Source organism: Carcharodon carcharias, chromosome 14 (assembly GCF_017639515.1).
Source record: "Carcharodon carcharias isolate sCarCar2 chromosome 14, sCarCar2.pri, whole genome shotgun sequence".
In the NCBI taxonomy this organism is placed as follows: Eukaryota; Metazoa; Chordata; class Chondrichthyes; order Lamniformes; family Lamnidae; genus Carcharodon; species Carcharodon carcharias.
This window is the reverse complement of record NC_054480.1, coordinates 75,830,432-75,854,539: the sequence shown is the minus strand read 5'-3', so window position 1 is coordinate 75,854,539 and position 24,108 is coordinate 75,830,432. Positions and strand designations below refer to the sequence as shown.

At 51.8% G+C, this 24,108-nt stretch overlaps 1 protein-coding gene across 1 annotated transcript in view; it reads right to left on the bottom strand.

The window, feature by feature from the left end:
- The window catches only part of LOC121287105 (phosphoenolpyruvate carboxykinase, cytosolic [GTP]-like), an 834,642-nt gene that overhangs the window by 26,977 nt on the left and 783,557 nt on the right, over positions 1-24,108 (bottom strand). The gene's annotated exons all lie outside the window — the stretch shown is intronic.

Here is a 24,108-nt window from a genome sequence, read left to right as displayed (position 1 = left end):
AGGAGAGCAGAGACATAGGATAAAAGAGCGCAAGGAGAGCAGCAGAAACATAGGATCAAAGAAAGCGAGGAGAGCAGAGACACAGGATAAAAGAGCGCGAGGAATGCAGAGACATAGGATAAAAGAAAGCAAGGAGAGTGGCGGAGGCACAGGATAAAAGTGAGCGAGGAGAGCGGTCGAGACACAGGATAAAAGAGCACGAGGAGAGCATAGGAGACACAGGATGAAATAGCGCGAGGAGAGCAGTGGAGACACAGGATAAAAGAGCACGAGGAGAGCAGCGGAGACACAAGATAAAAGAGCGTGAGGAGAGCAGCGGAGACACAGTATAAAAGAGCACAAGGAGAGCAGCGGAAACACAGGATAAAAGAGTGCGAGGAGAGCAGCGGAGGCACAGGATAAAAGAGCCCGAGGAAGCCGTGGAGACACAGGATAAAAGTGCACGAGGAGAGCAGCGGAGACACAGGATAAAAGAGCATGAGGAGAGCAGTGGAGACACAGTAAAAACGAGCGCGAGGAGTAGCAGCGGAGACACAGGATAAAAGAGGGCGAGGAAGCGGTGGAGACACAGGATGAAAGAGCACGAGGAGAGCAGTGGAGACACAGGATAAAAGAACGCGAGGAGATCAGCGGAGACACAGGAAAAAAGAGCGCGAGGAGAGCGGTGGGACACAGGATAAAAGAGCGCAAGGATAGTGGCGGAAGCATAGGATAAAAGAAAGCGAGGAGAGTGGTGGGAAACAGGATAAAAGAGCGCGAGGAGAGCAGAGACATAGGATAAAAGAGCGCAAGGAGAGCAGCAGAAACATAGGATCAAAGAAAGCGAGGAGATCAGTGACACAGGATAAAAGAGCGCGAGGAATGCGGAGACATAGGATAAAGGAAAGCAAGGAGAGTGGCGCAGACACAGGATAAAAGTGCGCGAGGAGAGTGGCAGAGTCACAGGATAAAAGAGCGGGATGAGAGTGGCAGAGACACAGGATAAAAGAGCGCGAGGAGAGCGGCCGAGACATAGGATAAAAGAGCATGAGGAGAGCAGCGGAGACACAGGATGAAATAGCGCAAGGAGAGCAGTGGAGACACAGGATAAAAGAACACGAGGAGAGCAGAGGAGACACAGGATGAAATAGCGCGAGGAGAGCAGTGGAGACACAGGATAAAAGAGCACGAGGAGAGCAGCGGAGACACAGGATAAAAGAGCGTGAGGAGAGCTGCGGAAACATAGGATAAAAGAAAGCGAGGAGCGCAGAGACACAGGATAAAAGAGCTTGAGGAGATCAGAGACACAGGATAAAAGAGCGTGAGGAGAGTGGCGCAAACACTGGATAAAAGAGCGTGAGGAGAGCGGTGGAGACATAGGATAAAAGAGCAGGAGGAGAGCAGAGACACAGGATAAAAGAGCGCAAGGAGAGCGGAGAAACAGGATAAAAGAGCGCGAGGAGAGCGGCGGAGACACAGAATAAAAGAGTGCGAGGAATAGCAGCGGAGGCACGGGATAAAAGAGCACGAGGAGAGCGGTGGAGACACAGGATAAAAGTGCAGAGGAGAGCAGCGGAAACATATGATAAAAGAAAGCGAGGAGCGCAGAGACACAGGATAAAAGAGCATGAGGAGAGCAGAGACACAGGATAAAAGAGTGCGAGGAGAGTGGCGGAAACACTGGATAAAAGAGCGTGAGGAGAGCGGTGGGACACAGGATAAAAGAGCGCAAGGAGAGCGGCGGAAGCATAGGATAAAAGAGCGCGAGGAGAGCAGTGGAGACACAGGATAAAAGAGCACGAGTAGAGCAGCGGAGACACAGGATAAAAGAAGGCGAGGAGAGCAGCGGAGACACAGGAAAAAAGAGCGCGAGTAGAGCAGTGGAGACACAGGATAAAAGAAGGCGAGGAGAGCAGCGGAGACACAGGATAAAAGAGCGCGAGGAGAGCGGTGGGACACAGGATAAAAGAGCGCAAGGAGAGGGCGGAAGCATAGGATAAAAGAAAGCGAGGAGAGCAGTGGAGACACAGGATAAAAGAGCATGAGGAGAGCAGTGGAGACACAGTATAAAAGAGCGCGAGGAGTATTAGCGGAGACACTGGATAAAAGAGGGCGAGGAGAGCGGTGGAGACACAGGATAAAAGAACACGAGGAGAGCAGTGGAGACACAGGATAAAAGAACGCGAGGAGAGCAGCGGAGACACAGGATAAAAGAGCGCGAGGAGAGCAGTGGAGACACAGGATTAAAGAGCACGAGTAGAGCAGCGGAGACACAGGATAAAAGAGCGTGAGGAGAGCAGCGGAGACACAGGATGAAATAGCGTGAGGAGATTGGTGGGACACAGGATAAAAGAGCGTGAGGAGAGCGGTGGAGACACAGGATAAAAGAGCACAAGGAGAGCAGTGGAGCCACAGGATAAAAGAACGCGAGAAGAGCAGCGGAGACACAGGATAAAAGAGCGCAAGGAGATCTGCGGAAACATGGGATAAAAGAATGCGACGAGCGCAGAGATACAGGATAAAAGAGCGTGAGGAGAGCAGAGACACAGGATAAAAGAGCGCGAGGAGAGTGGCGGAAACACTGGATAAAAGAGCGTGAGGAGAGTGGTGGAGACATAGGATAAAAGAGCGCGAGGAAAGCAGAGACATAGGATAAAAGAGCACGAGGAGAGCAGAGACACAGGATAAAAGAGCACGAGGAGTGTGGTGGAGACACAGGATAAAAGAGCGCGAGGAGAGCGGTGGAGACACAGGATAAAAGAGCGTGAGGAGAGCGGTGTAGACACAGGATAAAAGAGCACGAGGAGAGCAGTGGAGACACAGGATAAAAGAACGCGAGGAGAGCAGCGGAGACACAGGATAAAAGAGCGCGAGGAGAGCAGTCGGACACAATATTAAAAGAGCACAAGGAGAGTGGCGGAAGCGTAGGATAAAAGAAAGCGAGGAGAGCGGTGGGAAACAGGATAAAAGAGCGTGAGGAGAGCAGAGACATAGGATAAAAGAGCGCAAGGAGAGCAGCGGAAACATAGGATAAAAGAAAGCGAGGAGAGCAGAGACACAGGATAAAAGAGCGCGAGGAATGCGGAGACATAGGATAAAAGAAAGCAAGGGGAGTGGCGGAGACACAGGATAAAAGTGCGCGAGGAGAGTGGCAGAGACACAGGATAAAAGGGGGTGATGAGAGTGGCAGAGACACAGGATAATAGAGCGCGAGGAGAGCGGCCGAGACATAGGATAAAAGATCGTGAGGAGAGCAGCGGAGACACAGGATGAAAGAGCACAAGGAGAGCGGTCGAGACACAGGATAAAAGAGCATGAGGAGAGCAGAGGCTAAACAGGATGAAATAGCGCGAGGAGAGCAGTGGAGACACAGGATAAAAGAGCACGAGTAGAGCAGCGGAGACACAGGATAATAGAACGCGAGGAGAGCAGCGGAGACACAGGCTAAAAGAGCGCGAGGGGAGCAGTGGGACACAGGATAAAAGAGCGCAAGGAGAGGGCGGAAGCATAGGATGAAAGAAAGCGAGGAGAGCAGTGGAGACACAGGATAAAAGAGCACAAGGAGAGCAGCGGAGACACAAGATAAAAGAGCATGAGGAGAGCAGTGGAGACACAGTATAAAAGAGCGCGAGGAGTAGCAGCGGAGACACAGGATAAAAGAGGGCGAGGAGAGCGGTGGAGACACAGGATAAAAGAGGACGAGGAGAGCAGAGAGGACACAGGATAAAAGAACGCGAGTAGAGCAGCGGAGACACAGGATAAAAGAGTGCGAGGAGAGCGGTCGGACACAGGATAAAAGAGCACAAGGAGAGTGGCGGAAGCATAGGATAAAAGAAAGCGAGGAGAGTGGTGGGAAACAGGATAAAAGAGCGCGAGGAGAGCAGAGACATAGGATAAAAGAGCGCAAGGAGAGCAGCGGAAACATCGGATAAAAGAAAGCGAGGAGAGCACAGACACAGGATAAAAGTGCGCGAGGAGAGTGGCAGAGACACAGGATAAAAGAGCGCGAGGAGAGCGGCCGAGACATAGGATAAAAGAGCATGAGGAGAGCAGCGGAGACACAGGATGAAATAGCGCAAGGAGAGCAGTGGAGACACAGGATAAAAGAGCACGAGGAGAGCAGAGGAGACACAGGATGAAATAGCGTGAGGAGAGCAGTGGAGACACAGGATAAAAGAGCACGAGGAGATCAGCGGAGACACAGGATAAAAGAGCGTGAGGAGAGCAGCGGAGACACAGGATAAAAGATTGCGAGGAGAGCAGCGGAGGCAAAGGATAAAAGAGCGCGAGGAAAGTGGAGACACAGGATAAAAGAGCGCGAGGAGATCAGAGGCACAGGATAAAAGAGCGCGAGGAGAGTGGCGGAAACACTGGATAAAAGAGCGTGAGGAGAGCGGCGGACTCATAGGATAAAAGAGCGGGAGGAGAGCAGAGACACAGGATAAAAGAGCGCAAGGAGAGCGGAGAAACAGGATAAAAGAGCGCGAGGAGAGCGGCGGAGACACAGGATAAAAGAGTGTGAGGAGTAGCAGCGGAGGGACAGGATAAAAGAGCACGAGTAGAGCAGCGGAGACACAGGATAAAAGAAGGAGAGGAGAGCAGCGGAGACACAGGATAAAAGAGCGCGAGGAGAGCGGTGGGACACAGGATAAAAGAGCGCAAGGAGAGGGCGGAAGCATAGGATAAAAGAAAGTGAGGAGAGCAGTGGGGACACAGGATAAAAGAGCACGAGGAGAGCAGCGGAGACACAGGATAAAAGAGCATGAGGAGAGCAGTGGAGACACAGTATAAAAGAGCGCGAGGAGTATTAGCGGAGACACTGGATAAAAGAGGGCGAGGAGAGCGGTGGAGACACAGGATAAAAGAGCACGAGGAGAGCAGTGGAGACACAGGATTAAAGAACGCGAGGAGAGCAGCGGAGACACAGGATAAAAGAGCGCGAGGAGAGCAGTGGAGACACAGGATAAAAGAGCGTGAGGAGAGCAGCGGAGACACAGGATGAAATAGCGTGAGGAGATTGGTGGGACACAGGATAAAAGAGCGTGAGGAGAGCGGTGGAGACACAGGATAAAAGAGCGCGAGGAGAGCAGTGGAGACACAGTATAAAAGGGCGTGAGGAGTAGCAGCGGAGACACAGAATAAAAGAGCGTGAGGAGAGCAGCGGAGACACAGGATGAAATAGCGTGAGGAGATTGGTGGGACACAGGATAAAAGAGCGTGAGGAGAGCGGTGGAGACACAGGATAAAAGAGCACAAGGAGAGCAGCGGAGACACAGGATAAAAGACTGCGAGGCGAGCAGCGGAGACACAGGATAAAAGAGCACGAGGAGAGCAGTGGAGACACAGGATAAAAGAACGCGAGGAGAGCGGTCGCACACAGGATAAAAGAGCACAAGGAGAGTGGCGGAAGCATAGGATAAAAGAAAGCGAGGAGAGCGGTGGGAAACAGGATAAAAGAGCACGAGGAGAGCAGAGACATAGGATAAAAGAGCGCAAGGAGAGCAGCAGAAACATAGGATCAAAGAAAGCGAGGAGAGCAGAGACACAGGATAAAAGAGCGCGAGGAATGCAGAGACATAGGATAAAAGAAAGCAAGGAGAGTGGCGGAGGCACAGGATAAAAGTGAGCGAGGAGAGCGGTCGAGACACAGGATAAAAGAGCACGAGGAGAGCATAGGAGACACAGGATGAAATAGCGCGAGGAGAGCAGTGGAGACACAGGATAAAAGAGCACGAGGAGAGCAGCGGAGACACAAGATAAAAGAGCGTGAGGAGAGCAGCGGAGACACAGTATAAAAGAGCACAAGGAGAGCAGCGGAAACACAGGATAAAAGAGTGCGAGGAGAGCAGCGGAGGCACAGGATAAAAGAGCCCGAGGAAGCCGAGGAGACACAGGATAAAAGTGCACGAGGAGAGCAGCGGAGACACAGGATAAAAGAGCATGAGGAGAGCAGTGGAGACACAGTAAAAACGAGCGCGAGGAGTAGCAGCGGAGACACAGGATAAAAGAGGGCGAGGAAGCGGTGGAGACACAGGATGAAAGAGCACGAGGAGAGCAGTGGAGACACAGGATAAAAGAACGCGAGGAGATCAGCGGAGACACAGGAAAAAAGAGCGCGAGGAGAGCGGTGGGACACAGGATAAAAGAGCGCAAGGATAGTGGCGGAAGCATAGGATAAAAGAAAGCGAGGAGAGTGGTGGGAAACAGGATAAAAGAGCGCGAGGAGAGCAGAGACATAGGATAAAAGAGCGCAAGGAGAGCAGCAGAAACATAGGATCAAAGAAAGCGAGGAGATCAGTGACACAGGATAAAAGAGCGCGAGGAATGCGGAGACATAGGATAAAGGAAAGCAAGGAGAGTGGCGCAGACACAGGATAAAAGTGCGCGAGGAGAGTGGCAGAGTCACAGGATAAAAGAGCGGGATGAGAGTGGCAGAGACACAGGATAAAAGAGCGCGAGGAGAGCGGCCGAGACATAGGATAAAAGAGCATGAGGAGAGCAGCGGAGACACAGGATGAAATAGCGCAAGGAGAGCAGTGGAGACACAGGATAAAAGAACACGAGGAGAGCAGAGGAGACACAGGATGAAATAGCGCGAGGAGAGCAGTGGAGACACAGGATAAAAGAGCACGAGGAGAGCAGCGGAGACACAGGATAAAAGAGCGTGAGGAGAGCTGCGGAAACATAGGATAAAAGAAAGCGAGGAGCGCAGAGACACAGGATAAAAGAGCTTGAGGAGATCAGAGACACAGGATAAAAGAGCGTGAGGAGAGTGGCGCAAACACTGGATAAAAGAGCGTGAGGAGAGCGGTGGAGACATAGGATAAAAGAGCAGGAGGAGAGCAGAGACACAGGATAAAAGAGCGCAAGGAGAGCGGAGAAACAGGATAAAAGAGCGCGAGGAGAGCGGCGGAGACACAGAATAAAAGAGTGCGAGGAATAGCAGCGGAGGCACGGGATAAAAGAGCACGAGGAGAGCGGTGGAGACACAGGATAAAAGTGCAGAGGAGAGCAGCGGAAACATATGATAAAAGAAAGCGAGGAGCGCAGAGACACAGGATAAAAGAGCATGAGGAGAGCAGAGACACAGGATAAAAGAGTGCGAGGAGAGTGGCGGAAACACTGGATAAAAGAGCGTGAGGAGAGCGGTGGGACACAGGATAAAAGAGCGCAAGGAGAGCGGCGGAAGCATAGGATAAAAGAGCGCGAGGAGAGCAGTGGAGACACAGGATAAAAGAGCACGAGTAGAGCAGCGGAGACACAGGATAAAAGAAGGCGAGGAGAGCAGCGGAGACACAGGAAAAAAGAGCGCGAGTAGAGCAGTGGAGACACAGGATAAAAGAAGGCGAGGAGAGCAGCGGAGACACAGGATAAAAGAGCGCGAGGAGAGCGGTGGGACACAGGATAAAAGAGCGCAAGGAGAGGGCGGAAGCATAGGATAAAAGAAAGCGAGGAGAGCAGTGGAGACACAGGATAAAAGAGCATGAGGAGAGCAGTGGAGACACAGTATAAAAGAGCGCGAGGAGTATTAGCGGAGACACTGGATAAAAGAGGGCGAGGAGAGCGGTGGAGACACAGGATAAAAGAACACGAGGAGAGCAGTGGAGACACAGGATAAAAGAACGCGAGGAGAGCAGCGGAGACACAGGATAAAAGAGCGCGAGGAGAGCAATGGAGACACAGGATTAAAGAGCACGAGTAGAGCAGCGGAGACACAGGATAAAAGAGCGTGAGGAGAGCAGCGGAGACACAGGATGAAATAGCGTGAGGAGATTGGTGGGACACAGGATAAAAGAGCGTGAGGAGAGCGGTGGAGACACAGGATAAAAGAGCACAAGGAGAACAGTGGAGCCACAGGATAAAAGAACGCGAGAAGAGCAGCGGAGACACAGGATAAAAGAGCGCAAGGAGATCTGCGGAAACATGGGATAAAAGAATGCGACGAGCGCAGAGATACAGGATAAAAGAGCGTGAGGAGAGCAGAGACACAGGATAAAAGAGCGCGAGGAGAGTGGCGGAAACACTGGATAAAAGAGCGTGAGGAGAGTGGTGGAGACATAGGATAAAAGAGCGCGAGGAAAGCAGAGACATAGGATAAAAGAGCACGAGGAGAGCAGAGACACAGGATAAAAGAGCACGAGGAGTGTGGTGGAGACACAGGATAAAAGAGCGCGAGGAGAGCGGTGGAGACACAGGATAAAAGAGCGTGAGGAGAGCGGTGTAGACACAGGATAAAAGAGCACGAGGAGAGCAGTGGAGACACAGGATAAAAGAACGCGAGGAGAGCAGCGGAGACACAGGATAAAAGAGCGCGAGGAGAGCAGTCGGACACAATATTAAAAGAGCACAAGGAGAGTGGCGGAAGCGTAGGATAAAAGAAAGCGAGGAGAGCGGTGGGAAACAGGATAAAAGAGCGTGAGGAGAGCAGAGACATAGGATAAAAGAGCGCAAGGAGAGCAGCGGAAACATAGGATAAAAGAAAGCGAGGAGAGCAGAGACACAGGATAAAAGAGCGCGAGGAATGCGGAGACATAGGATAAAAGAAAGCAAGGGGAGTGGCGGAGACACAGGATAAAAGTGCGCGAGGAGAGTGGCAGAGACACAGGATAAAAGGGGGTGATGAGAGTGGCAGAGACACAGGATAATAGAGCGCGAGGAGAGCGGCCGAGACATAGGATAAAAGATCGTGAGGAGAGCAGCGGAGACACAGGATGAAAGAGCACAAGGAGAGCGGTCGAGACACAGGATAAAAGAGCATGAGGAGAGCAGAGGCTAAACAGGATGAAATAGCGCGAGGAGAGCAGTGGAGACACAGGATAAAAGAGCACGAGTAGAGCAGCGGAGACACAGGATAATAGAACGCGAGGAGAGCAGCGGAGACACAGGCTAAAAGAGCGCGAGGGGAGCAGTGGGACACAGGATAAAAGAGCGCAAGGAGAGGGCGGAAGCATAGGATGAAAGAAAGCGAGGAGAGCAGTGGAGACACAGGATAAAAGAACACAAGGAGAGCAGCGGAGACACAAGATAAAAGAGCATGAGGAGAGCAGTGGAGACACAGTATAAAAGAGCGCGAGGAGTAGCAGCGGAGACACAGGATAAAAGAGGGCGAGGAGAGCGGTGGAGACACAGGATAAAAGAGGACGAGGAGAGCAGAGAGGACACAGGATAAAAGAACGCGAGTAGAGCAGCGGAGACACAGGATAAAAGAGTGCGAGGAGAGCGGTCGGACACAGGATAAAAGAGCACAAGGAGAGTGGCGGAAGCATAGGATAAAAGAAAGCGAGGAGAGTGGTGGGAAACAGGATAAAAGAGCGCGAGGAGAGCAGAGACATAGGATAAAAGAGCGCAAGGAGAGCAGCGGAAACATCGGATAAAAGAAAGCGAGGAGAGCACAGACACAGGATAAAAGTGCGCGAGGAGAGTGGCAGAGACACAGGATAAAAGAGCGCGAGGAGAGCGGCCGAGACATAGGATAAAAGAGCATGAGGAGAGCAGCGGAGACACAGGATGAAATAGCGCAAGGAGAGCAGTGGAGACACAGGATAAAAGAGCACGAGGAGAGCAGAGGAGACACAGGATGAAATAGCGTGAGGAGAGCAGTGGAGACACAGGATAAAAGAGCACGAGGAGATCAGCGGAGACACAGGATAAAAGAGCGTGAGGAGAGCAGCGGAGACACAGGATAAAAGATTGCGAGGAGAGCAGCGGAGGCAAAGGATAAAAGAGCGCGAGGAAAGTGGAGACACAGGATAAAAGAGCGCGAGGAGATCAGAGGCACAGGATAAAAGAGCGCGAGGAGAGTGGCGGAAACACTGGATAAAAGAGCGTGAGGAGAGCGGCGGACTCATAGGATAAAAGAGCGGGAGGAGAGCAGAGACACAGGATAAAAGAGCGCAAGGAGAGCGGAGAAACAGGATAAAAGAGCGCGAGGAGAGCGGCGGAGACACAGGATAAAAGAGTGTGAGGAGTAGCAGCGGAGGGACAGGATAAAAGAGCACGAGTAGAGCAGCGGAGACACAGGATAAAAGAAGGAGAGGAGAGCAGCGGAGACACAGGATAAAAGAGCGCGAGGAGAGCGGTGGGACACAGGATAAAAGAGCGCAAGGAGAGGGCGGAAGCATAGGATAAAAGAAAGTGAGGAGAGCAGTGGGGACACAGGATAAAAGAGCACGAGGAGAGCAGCGGAGACACAGGATAAAAGAGCATGAGGAGAGCAGTGGAGACACAGTATAAAAGAGCGCGAGGAGTATTAGCGGAGACACTGGATAAAAGAGGGCGAGGAGAGCGGTGGAGACACAGGATAAAAGAGCACGAGGAGAGCAGTGGAGACACAGGATTAAAGAACGCGAGGAGAGCAGCGGAGACACAGGATAAAAGAGCGCGAGGAGAGCAGTGGAGACACAGGATAAAAGAGCGTGAGGAGAGCAGCGGAGACACAGGATGAAATAGCGTGAGGAGATTGGTGGGACACAGGATAAAAGAGCGTGAGGAGAGCGGTGGAGACACAGGATAAAAGAGCGCGAGGAGAGCAGTGGAGACACAGTATAAAAGGGCGTGAGGAGTAGCAGCGGAGACACAGAATAAAAGAGCGTGAGGAGAGCAGCGGAGACACAGGATGAAATAGCGTGAGGAGATTGGTGGGACACAGGATAAAAGAGCGTGAGGAGAGCGGTGGAGACACAGGATAAAAGAGCACAAGGAGAGCAGCGGAGACACAGGATAAAAGACTGCGAGGCGAGCAGCGGAGACACAGGATAAAAGAGCACGAGGAGAGCAGTGGAGACACAGGATAAAAGAACGCGAGGAGAGCGGTCGCACACAGGATAAAAGAGCACAAGGAGAGTGGCGGAAGCATAGGATAAAAGAAAGCGAGGAGAGCGGTGGGAAACAGGATAAAAGAGCACGAGGAGAGCAGAGACATAGGATAAAAGAGCGCAAGGAGAGCAGCAGAAACATAGGATCAAAGAAAGCGAGGAGAGCAGAGACACAGGATAAAAGAGCGCGAGGAATGCAGAGACATAGGATAAAAGAAAGCAAGGAGAGTGGCGGAGGCACAGGATAAAAGTGAGCGAGGAGAGCGGTCGAGACACAGGATAAAAGAGCACGAGGAGAGCATAGGAGACACAGGATGAAATAGCGCGAGGAGAGCAGTGGAGACACAGGATAAAAGAGCACGAGGAGAGCAGCGGAGACACAAGATAAAAGAGCGTGAGGAGAGCAGCGGAGACACAGTATAAAAGAGCACAAGGAGAGCAGCGGAAACACAGGATAAAAGAGTGCGAGGAGAGCAGCGGAGGCACAGGATAAAAGAGCCCGAGGAAGCCGTGGAGACACAGGATAAAAGTGCACGAGGAGAGCAGCGGAGACACAGGATAAAAGAGCATGAGGAGAGCAGTGGAGACACAGTAAAAACGAGCGCGAGGAGTAGCAGCGGAGACACAGGATAAAAGAGGGCGAGGAAGCGGTGGAGACACAGGATGAAAGAGCACGAGGAGAGCAGTGGAGACACAGGATAAAAGAACGCGAGGAGATCAGCGGAGACACAGGAAAAAAGAGCGCGAGGAGAGCGGTGGGACACAGGATAAAAGAGCGCAAGGATAGTGGCGGAAGCATAGGATAAAAGAAAGCGAGGAGAGTGGTGGGAAACAGGATAAAAGAGCGCGAGGAGAGCAGAGACATAGGATAAAAGAGCGCAAGGAGAGCAGCAGAAACATAGGATCAAAGAAAGCGAGGAGATCAGTGACACAGGATAAAAGAGCGCGAGGAATGCGGAGACATAGGATAAAGGAAAGCAAGGAGAGTGGCGCAGACACAGGATAAAAGTGCGCGAGGAGAGTGGCAGAGTCACAGGATAAAAGAGCGGGATGAGAGTGGCAGAGACACAGGATAAAAGAGCGCGAGGAGAGCGGCCGAGACATAGGATAAAAGAGCATGAGGAGAGCAGCGGAGACACAGGATGAAATAGCGCAAGGAGAGCAGTGGAGACACAGGATAAAAGAACACGAGGAGAGCAGAGGAGACACAGGATGAAATAGCGCGAGGAGAGCAGTGGAGACACAGGATAAAAGAGCACGAGGAGAGCAGCGGAGACACAGGATAAAAGAGCGTGAGGAGAGCTGCGGAAACATAGGATAAAAGAAAGCGAGGAGCGCAGAGACACAGGATAAAAGAGCTTGAGGAGATCAGAGACACAGGATAAAAGAGCGTGAGGAGAGTGGCGCAAACACTGGATAAAAGAGCGTGAGGAGAGCGGTGGAGACATAGGATAAAAGAGCAGGAGGAGAGCAGAGACACAGGATAAAAGAGCGCAAGGAGAGCGGAGAAACAGGATAAAAGAGCGCGAGGAGAGCGGCGGAGACACAGAATAAAAGAGTGCGAGGAATAGCAGCGGAGGCACGGGATAAAAGAGCACGAGGAGAGCGGTGGAGACACAGGATAAAAGTGCAGAGGAGAGCAGCGGAAACATATGATAAAAGAAAGCGAGGAGCGCAGAGACACAGGATAAAAGAGCATGAGGAGAGCAGAGACACAGGATAAAAGAGTGCGAGGAGAGTGGCGGAAACACTGGATAAAAGAGCGTGAGGAGAGCGGTGGGACACAGGATAAAAGAGCGCAAGGAGAGCGGCGGAAGCATAGGATAAAAGAGCGCGAGGAGAGCAGTGGAGACACAGGATAAAAGAGCACGAGTAGAGCAGCGGAGACACAGGATAAAAGAAGGCGAGGAGAGCAGCGGAGACACAGGAAAAAAGAGCGCGAGTAGAGCAGTGGAGACACAGGATAAAAGAAGGCGAGGAGAGCAGCGGAGACACAGGATAAAAGAGCGCGAGGAGAGCGGTGGGACACAGGATAAAAGAGCGCAAGGAGAGGGCGGAAGCATAGGATAAAAGAAAGCGAGGAGAGCAGTGGAGACACAGGATAAAAGAGCATGAGGAGAGCAGTGGAGACACAGTATAAAAGAGCGCGAGGAGTATTAGCGGAGACACTGGATAAAAGAGGGCGAGGAGAGCGGTGGAGACACAGGATAAAAGAACACGAGGAGAGCAGTGGAGACACAGGATAAAAGAACGCGAGGAGAGCAGCGGAGACACAGGATAAAAGAGCGCGAGGAGAGCAGTGGAGACACAGGATTAAAGAGCACGAGTAGAGCAGCGGAGACACAGGATAAAAGAGCGTGAGGAGAGCAGCGGAGACACAGGATGAAATAGCGTGAGGAGATTGGTGGGACACAGGATAAAAGAGCGTGAGGAGAGCGGTGGAGACACAGGATAAAAGAGCACAAGGAGAGCAGTGGAGCCACAGGATAAAAGAACGCGAGAAGAGCAGCGGAGACACAGGATAAAAGAGCGCAAGGAGATCTGCGGAAACATGGGATAAAAGAATGCGACGAGCGCAGAGATACAGGATAAAAGAGCGTGAGGAGAGCAGAGACACAGGATAAAAGAGCGCGAGGAGAGTGGCGGAAACACTGGATAAAAGAGCGTGAGGAGAGTGGTGGAGACATAGGATAAAAGAGCGCGAGGAAAGCAGAGACATAGGATAAAAGAGCACGAGGAGAGCAGAGACACAGGATAAAAGAGCACGAGGAGTGTGGTGGAGACACAGGATAAAAGAGCGCGAGGAGAGCGGTGGAGACACAGGATAAAAGAGCGTGAGGAGAGCGGTGTAGACACAGGATAAAAGAGCACGAGGAGAGCAGTGGAGACACAGGATAAAAGAACGCGAGGAGAGCAGCGGAGACACAGGATAAAAGAGCGCGAGGAGAGCAGTCGGACACAATATTAAAAGAGCACAAGGAGAGTGGCGGAAGCGTAGGATAAAAGAAAGCGAGGAGAGCGGTGGGAAACAGGATAAAAGAGCGTGAGGAGAGCAGAGACATAGGATAAAAGAGCGCAAGGAGAGCAGCGGAAACATAGGATAAAAGAAAGCGAGGAGAGCAGAGACACAGGATAAAAGAGCGCGAGGAATGCGGAGACATAGGATAAAAGAAAGCAAGGGGAGTGGCGGAGACACAGGATAAAAGTGCGCGAGGAGAGTGGCAGAGACACAGGATAAAAGGGGGTGATGAGAGTGGCAGAGACACAGGATAATAGAGCGCGAGGAGAGCGGCCGAGACATAGGATAAAAGATCGTGAGGAGAGCAGCGGAGACACAGGATGAAAGAGCACAAGGAGAGCGGTCGAGACACAGGATAAAAGAGCATGAGGAGAGCAGAGGCTAAACAGGATGAAATAGCGCGAGGAGAGCAGTGGAGACACAGGATAAAAGAGCACGAGTAGAGCAGCGGAGACACAGGATAATAGAACGCGAGGAGAGCAGCGGAGACACAGGCTAAAAGAGCGCGAGGGGAGCAGTGGGACACAGGATAAAAGAGCGCAAGGAGAGGGCGGAAGCATAGGATGAAAGAAAGCGAGGAGAGCAGTGGAGACACAGGATAAAAGAGCACAAGGAGAGCAGCGGAGACACAAGATAAAAGAGCATGAGGAGAGCAGTGGAGACACAGTATAAAAGAGCGCGAGGAGTAGCAGCGGAGACACAGGATAAAAGAGGGCGAGGAGAGCGGTGGAGACACAGGATAAAAGAGGACGAGGAGAGCAGAGAGGACACAGGATAAAAGAACGCGAGTAGAGCAGCGGAGACACAGGATAAAAGAGTGCGAGGAGAGCGGTCGGACACAGGATAAAAGAGCACAAGGAGAGTGGCGGAAGCATAGGATAAAAGAAAGCGAGGAGAGTGGTGGGAAACAGGATAAAAGAGCGCGAGGAGAGCAGAGACATAGGATAAAAGAGCGCAAGGAGAGCAGCGGAAACATCGGATAAAAGAAAGCGAGGAGAGCACAGACACAGGATAAAAGTGCGCGAGGAGAGTGGCAGAGACACAGGATAAAAGAGCGCGAGGAGAGCGGCCGAGACATAGGATAAAAGAGCATGAGGAGAGCAGCGGAGACACAGGATGAAATAGCGCAAGGAGAGCAGTGGAGACACAGGATAAAAGAGCACGAGGAGAGCAGAGGAGACACAGGATGAAATAGCGTGAGGAGAGCAGTGGAGACACAGGATAAAAGAGCACGAGGAGATCAGCGGAGACACAGGATAAAAGAGCGTGAGGAGAGCAGCGGAGACACAGGATAAAAGATTGCGAGGAGAGCAGCGGAGGCAAAGGATAAAAGAGCGCGAGGAAAGTGGAGACACAGGATAAAAGAGCGCGAGGAGATCAGAGGCACAGGATAAAAGAGCGCGAGGAGAGTGGCGGAAACACTGGATAAAAGAGCGTGAGGAGAGCGGCGGACTCATAGGATAAAAGAGCGGGAGGAGAGCAGAGACACAGGATAAAAGAGCGCAAGGAGAGCGGAGAAACAGGATAAAAGAGCGCGAGGAGAGCGGCGGAGACACAGGATAAAAGAGTGTGAGGAGTAGCAGCGGAGGGACAGGATAAAAGAGCACGAGTAGAGCAGCGGAGACACAGGATAAAAGAAGGAGAGGAGAGCAGCGGAGACACAGGATAAAAGAGCGCGAGGAGAGCGGTGGGACACAGGATAAAAGAGCGCAAGGAGAGGGCGGAAGCATAGGATAAAAGAAAGTGAGGAGAGCAGTGGGGACACAGGATAAAAGAGCACGAGGAGAGCAGCGGAGACACAGGATAAAAGAGCATGAGGAGAGCAGTGGAGACACAGTATAAAAGAGCGCGAGGAGTATTAGCGGAGACACTGGATAAAAGAGGGCGAGGAGAGCGGTGGAGACACAGGATAAAAGAGCACGAGGAGAGCAGTGGAGACACAGGATTAAAGAACGCGAGGAGAGCAGCGGAGACACAGGATAAAAGAGCGCGAGGAGAGCAGTGGAGACACAGGATAAAAGAGCGTGAGGAGAGCAGCGGAGACACAGGATGAAATAGCGTGAGGAGATTGGTGGGACACAGGATAAAAGAGCGTGAGGAGAGCGGTGGAGACACAGGATAAAAGAGCGCGAGGAGAGCAGTGGAGACACAGTATAAAAGGGCGTGAGGAGTAGCAGCGGAGACACAGAATAAAAGAGCGTGAGGAGAGCAGCGGAGACACAGGATGAAATAGCGTGAGGAGATTGGTGGGACACAGGATAAAAGAGCGTGAGGAGAGCGGTGGAGACACAGGATAAAAGAGCACAAGGAGAGCAGCGGAGACACAGGATAAAAGACTGCGAGGCGAGCAGCGGAGACACAGGATAAAAGAGCACGAGGAGAGCAGTGGAGACACAGGATAAAAGAACGCGAGGAGAGCGGTCGCACACAGGATAAAAGAGCACAAGGAGAGTGGCGGAAGCATAGGATAAAAGAAAGCGAGGAGAGCGGTGGGAAACAGGATAAAAGAGCACGAGGAGAGCAGAGACATAGGATAAAAGAGCGCAAGGAGAGCAGCAGAAACATAGGATCAAAGAAAGCGAGGAGAGCAGAGACACAGGATAAAAGAGCGCGAGGAATGCAGAGACATAGGATAAAAGAAAGCAAGGAGAGTGGCGGAGGCACAGGATAAAAGTGAGCGAGGAGAGCGGTCGAGACACAGGATAAAAGAGCACGAGGAGAGCATAGGAGACACAGGATGAAATAGCGCGAGGAGAGCAGTGGAGACACAGGATAAAAGAGCACGAGGAGAGCAGCGGAGACACAAGATAAAAGAGCGTGAGGAGAGCAGCGGAGACACAGTATAAAAGAGCACAAGGAGAGCAGCGGAAACACAGGATAAAAGAGTGCGAGGAGAGCAGCGGAGGCACAGGATAAAAGAGCCCGAGGAAGCCGAGGAGACACAGGATAAAAGTGCACGAGGAGAGCAGCGGAGACACAGGATAAAAGAGCATGAGGAGAGCAGTGGAGACACAGTAAAAACGAGCGCGAGGAGTAGCAGCGGAGACACAGGATAAAAGAGGGCGAGGAAGCGGTGGAGACACAGGATGAAAGAGCACGAGGAGAGCAGTGGAGACACAGGATAAAAGAACGCGAGGAGATCAGCGGAGACACAGGAAAAAAGAGCGCGAGGAGAGCGGTGGGACACAGGATAAAAGAGCGCAAGGATAGTGGCGGAAGCATAGGATAAAAGAAAGCGAGGAGAGTGGTGGGAAACAGGATAAAAGAGCGCGAGGAGAGCAGAGACATAGGATAAAAGAGCGCAAGGAGAGCAGCAGAAACATAGGATCAAAGAAAGCGAGGAGATCAGTGACACAGGATAAAAGAGCGCGAGGAATGCGGAGACATAGGATAAAGGAAAGCAAGGAGAGTGGCGCAGACACAGGATAAAAGTGCGCGAGGAGAGTGGCAGAGTCACAGGATAAAAGAGCGGGATGAGAGTGGCAGAGACACAGGATAAAAGAGCGCGAGGAGAGCGGCCGAGACATAGGATAAAAGAGCATGAGGAGAGCAGCGGAGACACAGGATGAAATAGCGCAAGGAGAGCAGTGGAGACACAGGATAAAAGAACACGAGGAGAGCAGAGGAGACACAGGATGAAATAGCGCGAGGAGAGCAGTGGAGACACAGGATAAAAGAGCACGAGGAGAGCAGCGGAGACACAGGATAAAAGAGCGTGAGGAGAGCTGCGGAAACATAGGATAAAAGAAAGCGAGGAGCGCAGAGACACAGGATAAAAGAGCTTGAGGAGATCAGAGACACAGGATAAAAGAGCGTGAGGAGAGTGGCGCAAACACTGGATAAAAGAGCGTGAGGAGAGCGGTGGAGACATAGGATAAAAGAGCAGGAGGAGAGCAGAGACACAGGATAAAAGAGCGCAAGGAGAGCGGAGAAACAGGATAAAAGAGCGCGAGGAGAGCGGCGGAGACACAGAATAAAAGAGTGCGAGGAATAGCAGCGGAGGCACGGGATAAAAGAGCACGAGGAGAGCGGTGGAGACACAGGATAAAAGTGCAGAGGAGAGCAGCGGAAACATATGATAAAAGAAAGCGAGGAGCGCAGAGACACAGGATAAAAGAGCATGAGGAGAGCAGAGACACAGGATAAAAGAGTGCGAGGAGAGTGGCGGAAACACTGGATAAAAGAGCGTGAGGAGAGCGGTGGGACACAGGATAAAAGAGCGCAAGGAGAGCGGCGGAAGCATAGGATAAAAGAGCGCGAGGAGAGCAGTGGAGACACAGGATAAAAGAGCACGAGTAGAGCAGCGGAGACACAGGATAAAAGAAGGCGAGGAGAGCAGCGGAGACACAGGAAAAAAGAGCGCGAGTAGAGCAGTGGAGACACAGGATAAAAGAAGGCGAGGAGAGCAGCGGAGACACAGGATAAAAGAGCGCGAGGAGAGCGGTGGGACACAGGATAAAAGAGCGCAAGGAGAGGGCGGAAGCATAGGATAAAAGAAAGCGAGGAGAGCAGTGGAGACACAGGATAAAAGAGCATGAGGAGAGCAGTGGAGACACAGTATAAAAGAGCGCGAGGAGTATTAGCGGAGACACTGGATAAAAGAGGGCGAGGAGAGCGGTGGAGACACAGGATAAAAGAACACGAGGAGAGCAGTGGAGACACAGGATAAAAGAACGCGAGGAGAGCAGCGGAGACACAGGATAAAAGAGCGCGAGGAGAGCAATGGAGACACAGGATTAAAGAGCACGAGTAGAGCAGCGGAGACACAGGATAAAAGAGCGTGAGGAGAGCAGCGGAGACACAGGATGAAATAGCGTGAGGAGATTGGTGGGACACAGGATAAAAGAGCGTGAGGAGAGCGGTGGAGACACAGGATAAAAGAGCACAAGGAGAACAGTGGAGCCACAGGATAAAAGAACGCGAGAAGAGCAGCGGAGACACAGGATAAAAGAGCGCAAGGAGATCTGCGGAAACATGGGATAAAAGAATGCGACGAGCGCAGAGATACAGGATAAAAGAGCGTGAGGAGAGCAGAGACACAGGATAAAAGAGCGCGAGGAGAGTGGCGGAAACACTGGATAAAAGAGCGTGAGGAGAGTGGTGGAGACATAGGATAAAAGAGCGCGAGGAAAGCAGAGACATAGGATAAAAGAGCACGAGGAGAGCAGAGACACAGGATAAAAGAGCACGAGGAGTGTGGTGGAGACACAGGATAAAAGAGCGCGAGGAGAGCGGTGGAGACACAGGATAAAAGAGCGTGAGGAGAGCGGTGTAGACACAGGATAAAAGAGCACGAGGAGAGCAGTGGAGACACAGGATAAAAGAACGCGAGGAGAGCAGCGGAGACACAGGATAAAAGAGCGCGAGGAGAGCAGTCGGACACAATATTAAAAGAGCACAAGGAGAGTGGCGGAAGCGTAGGATAAAAGAAAGCGAGGAGAGCGGTGGGAAACAGGATAAAAGAGCGTGAGGAGAGCAGAGACATAGGATAAAAGAGCGCAAGGAGAGCAGCGGAAACATAGGATAAAAGAAAGCGAGGAGAGCAGAGACACAGGATAAAAGAGCGCGAGGAATGCGGAGACATAGGATAAAAGAAAGCAAGGGGAGTGGCGGAGACACAGGATAAAAGTGCGCGAGGAGAGTGGCAGAGACACAGGATAAAAGGGGGTGATGAGAGTGGCAGAGACACAGGATAATAGAGCGCGAGGAGAGCGGCCGAGACATAGGATAAAAGATCGTGAGGAGAGCAGCGGAGACACAGGATGAAAGAGCACAAGGAGAGCGGTCGAGACACAGGATAAAAGAGCATGAGGAGAGCAGAGGCTAAACAGGATGAAATAGCGCGAGGAGAGCAGTGGAGACACAGGATAAAAGAGCACGAGTAGAGCAGCGGAGACACAGGATAATAGAACGCGAGGAGAGCAGCGGAGACACAGGCTAAAAGAGCGCGAGGGGAGCAGTGGGACACAGGATAAAAGAGCGCAAGGAGAGGGCGGAAGCATAGGATGAAAGAAAGCGAGGAGAGCAGTGGAGACACAGGATAAAAGAACACAAGGAGAGCAGCGGAGACACAAGATAAAAGAGCATGAGGAGAGCAGTGGAGACACAGTATAAAAGAGCGCGAGGAGTAGCAGCGGAGACACAGGATAAAAGAGGGCGAGGAGAGCGGTGGAGACACAGGATAAAAGAGGACGAGGAGAGCAGAGAGGACACAGGATAAAAGAACGCGAGTAGAGCAGCGGAGACACAGGATAAAAGAGTGCGAGGAGAGCGGTCGGACACAGGATAAAAGAGCACAAGGAGAGTGGCGGAAGCATAGGATAAAAGAAAGCGAGGAGAGTGGTGGGAAACAGGATAAAAGAGCGCGAGGAGAGCAGAGACATAGGATAAAAGAGCGCAAGGAGAGCAGCGGAAACATCGGATAAAAGAAAGCGAGGAGAGCACAGACACAGGATAAAAGTGCGCGAGGAGAGTGGCAGAGACACAGGATAAAAGAGCGCGAGGAGAGCGGCCGAGACATAGGATAAAAGAGCATGAGGAGAGCAGCGGAGACACAGGATGAAATAGCGCAAGGAGAGCAGTGGAGACACAGGATAAAAGAGCACGAGGAGAGCAGAGGAGACACAGGATGAAATAGCGTGAGGAGAGCAGTGGAGACACAGGATAAAAGAGCACGAGGAGATCAGCGGAGACACAGGATAAAAGAGCGTGAGGAGAGCAGCGGAGACACAGGATAAAAGATTGCGAGGAGAGCAGCGGAGGCAAAGGATAAAAGAGCGCGAGGAAAGTGGAGACACAGGATAAAAGAGCGCGAGGAGATCAGAGGCACAGGATAAAAGAGCGCGAGGAGAGTGGCGGAAACACTGGATAAAAGAGCGTGAGGAGAGCGGCGGACTCATAGGATAAAAGAGCGGGAGGAGAGCAGAGACACAGGATAAAAGAGCGCAAGGAGAGCGGAGAAACAGGATAAAAGAGCGCGAGGAGAGCGGCGGAGACACAGGATAAAAGAGTGTGAGGAGTAGCAGCGGAGGGACAGGATAAAAGAGCACGAGTAGAGCAGCGGAGACACAGGATAAAAGAAGGAGAGGAGAGCAGCGGAGACACAGGATAAAAGAGCGCGAGGAGAGCGGTGGGACACAGGATAAAAGAGCGCAAGGAGAGGGCGGAAGCATAGGATAAAAGAAAGTGAGGAGAGCAGTGGGGACACAGGATAAAAGAGCACGAGGAGAGCAGCGGAGACACAGGATAAAAGAGCATGAGGAGAGCAGTGGAGACACAGTATAAAAGAGCGCGAGGAGTATTAGCGGAGACACTGGATAAAAGAGGGCGAGGAGAGCGGTGGAGACACAGGATAAAAGAGCACGAGGAGAGCAGTGGAGACACAGGATTAAAGAACGCGAGGAGAGCAGCGGAGACACAGGATAAAAGAGCGCGAGGAGAGCAGTGGAGACACAGGATAAAAGAGCGTGAGGAGAGCAGCGGAGACACAGGATGAAATAGCGTGAGGAGATTGGTGGGACACAGGATAAAAGAGCGTGAGGAGAGCGGTGGAGACACAGGATAAAAGAGCGCGAGGAGAGCAGTGGAGACACAGTATAAAAGGGCGTGAGGAGTAGCAGCGGAGACACAGAATAAAAGAGCGTGAGGAGAGCAGCGGAGACACAGGATGAAATAGCGTGAGGAGATTGGTGGGACACAGGATAAAAGAGCGTGAGGAGAGCGGTGGAGACACAGGATAAAAGAGCACAAGGAGAGCAGCGGAGACACAGGATAAAAGACTGCGAGGCGAGCAGCGGAGACACAGGATAAAAGAGCACGAGGAGAGCAGTGGAGACACAGGATAAAAGAACGCGAGGAGAGCGGTCGCACACAGGATAAAAGAGCACAAGGAGAGTGGCGGAAGCATAGGATAAAAGAAAGCGAGGAGAGCGGTGGGAAACAGGATAAAAGAGCACGAGGAGAGCAGAGACATAGGATAAAAGAGCGCAAGGAGAGCAGCAGAAACATAGGATCAAAGAAAGCGAGGAGAGCAGAGACACAGGATAAAAGAGCGCGAGGAATGCAGAGACATAGGATAAAAGAAAGCAAGGAGAGTGGCGGAGGCACAGGATAAAAGTGAGCGAGGAGAGCGGTCGAGACACAGGATAAAAGTGAGCGAGGAGAGCATAGGAGACACAGGATGAAATAGCGCGAGGAGAGCAGTGGAGACACAGGATAAAAGAGCACGAGGAGAGCAGCGGAGACACAAGATAAAAGAGCGTGAGGAGAGCAGCGGAGACACAGTATAAAAGAGCACAAGGAGAGCAGCGGAAACACAGGATAAAAGAGTGCGAGGAGAGCAGCGGAGGCACAGGATAAAAGAGCCCGAGGAAGCCGTGGAGACACAGGATAAAAGTGCACGAGGAGAGCAGCGGAGACACAGGATAAAAGAGCATGAGGAGAGCAGTGGAGACACAGTAAAAACGAGCGCGAGGAGTAGCAGCGGAGACACAGGATAAAAGAGGGCGAGGAAGCGGTGGAGACACAGGATGAAAGAGCACGAGGAGAGCAGTGGAGACACAGGATAAAAGAACGCGAGGAGATCAGCGGAGACACAGGAAAAAAGAGCGCGAGGAGAGCGGTGGGACACAGGATAAAAGAGCGCAAGGATAGTGGCGGAAGCATAGGATAAAAGAAAGCGAGGAGAGTGGTGGGAAACAGGATAAAAGAGCGCGAGGAGAGCAGAGACATAGGATAAAAGAGCGCAAGGAGAGCAGCAGAAACATAGGATCAAAGAAAGCGAGGAGATCAGTGACACAGGATAAAAGAGCGCGAGGAATGCGGAGACATAGGATAAAGGAAAGCAAGGAGAGTGGCGCAGACACAGGATAAAAGTGCGCGAGGAGAGTGGCAGAGTCACAGGATAAAAGAGCGGGATGAGAGTGGCAGAGACACAGGATAAAAGAGCGCGAGGAGAGCGGCCGAGACATAGGATAAAAGAGCATGAGGAGAGCAGCGGAGACACAGGATGAAATAGCGCAAGGAGAGCAGTGGAGACACAGGATAATAGAACACGAGGAGAGCAGAGGAGACACAGGATGAAATAGCGCGAGGAGAGCAGTGGAGACACAGGATAAAAGAGCACGAGGAGAGCAGCGGAGACACAGGATAAAAGAGCGTGAGGAGAGCTGCGGAAACATAGGATAAAAGAAAGCGAGGAGCGCAGAGACACAGGATAAAAGAGCTTGAGGAGATCAGAGACACAGGATAAAAGAGCGTGAGGAGAGTGGCGCAAACACTGGATAAAAGAGCGTGAGGAGAGCGGTGGAGACATAGGATAAAAGAGCAGGAGGAGAGCAGAGACACAGGATAAAAGAGCGCAAGGAGAGCGGAGAAACAGGATAAAAGAGCGCGAGGAGAGCGGCGGAGACACAGAATAAAAGAGTGCGAGGAATAGCAGCGGAGGCACGGGATAAAAGAGCACGAGGAGAGCGGTGGAGACACAGGATAAAAGTGCAGAGGAGAGCAGCGGAAACATATGATAAAAGAAAGCGAGGAGCGCAGAGACACAGGATAAAAGAGCATGAGGAGAGCAGAGACACAGGATAAAAGAGTGCGAGGAGAGTGGCGGAAACACTGGATAAAAGAGCGTGAGGAGAGCGGTGGGACACAGGATAAAAGAGCGCAAGGAGAGCGGCGGAAGCATAGGATAAAAGAGCGCGAGGAGAGCAGTGGAGACACAGGATAAAAGAGCACGAGTAGAGCAGCGGAGACACAGGATAAAAGAAGGCGAGGAGAGCAGCGGAGACACAGGAAAAAAGAGCGCGAGTAGAGCAGTGGAGACACAGGATAAAAGAAGGCGAGGAGAGCAGCGGAGACACAGGATAAAAGAGCGCGAGGAGAGCGGTGGGACACAGGATAAAAGAGCGCAAGGAGAGGGCGGAAGCATAGGATAAAAGAAAGCGAGGAGAGCAGTGGAGACACAGGATAAAAGAGCATGAGGAGAGCAGTGGAGACACAGTATAAAAGAGCGCGAGGAGTATTAGCGGAGACACTGGATAAAAGAGGGCGAGGAGAGCGGTGGAGACACAGGATAAAAGAACACGAGGAGAGCAGTGGAGACACAGGATAAAAGAACGCGAGGAGAGCAGCGGAGACACAGGATAAAAGAGCGCGAGGAGAGCAGTGGAGACACAGGATTAAAGAGCACGAGTAGAGCAGCGGAGACACAGGATAAAAGAGCGTGAGGAGAGCAGCGGAGACACAGGATGAAATAGCGTGAGGAGATTGGTGGGACACAGGATAAAAGAGCGTGAG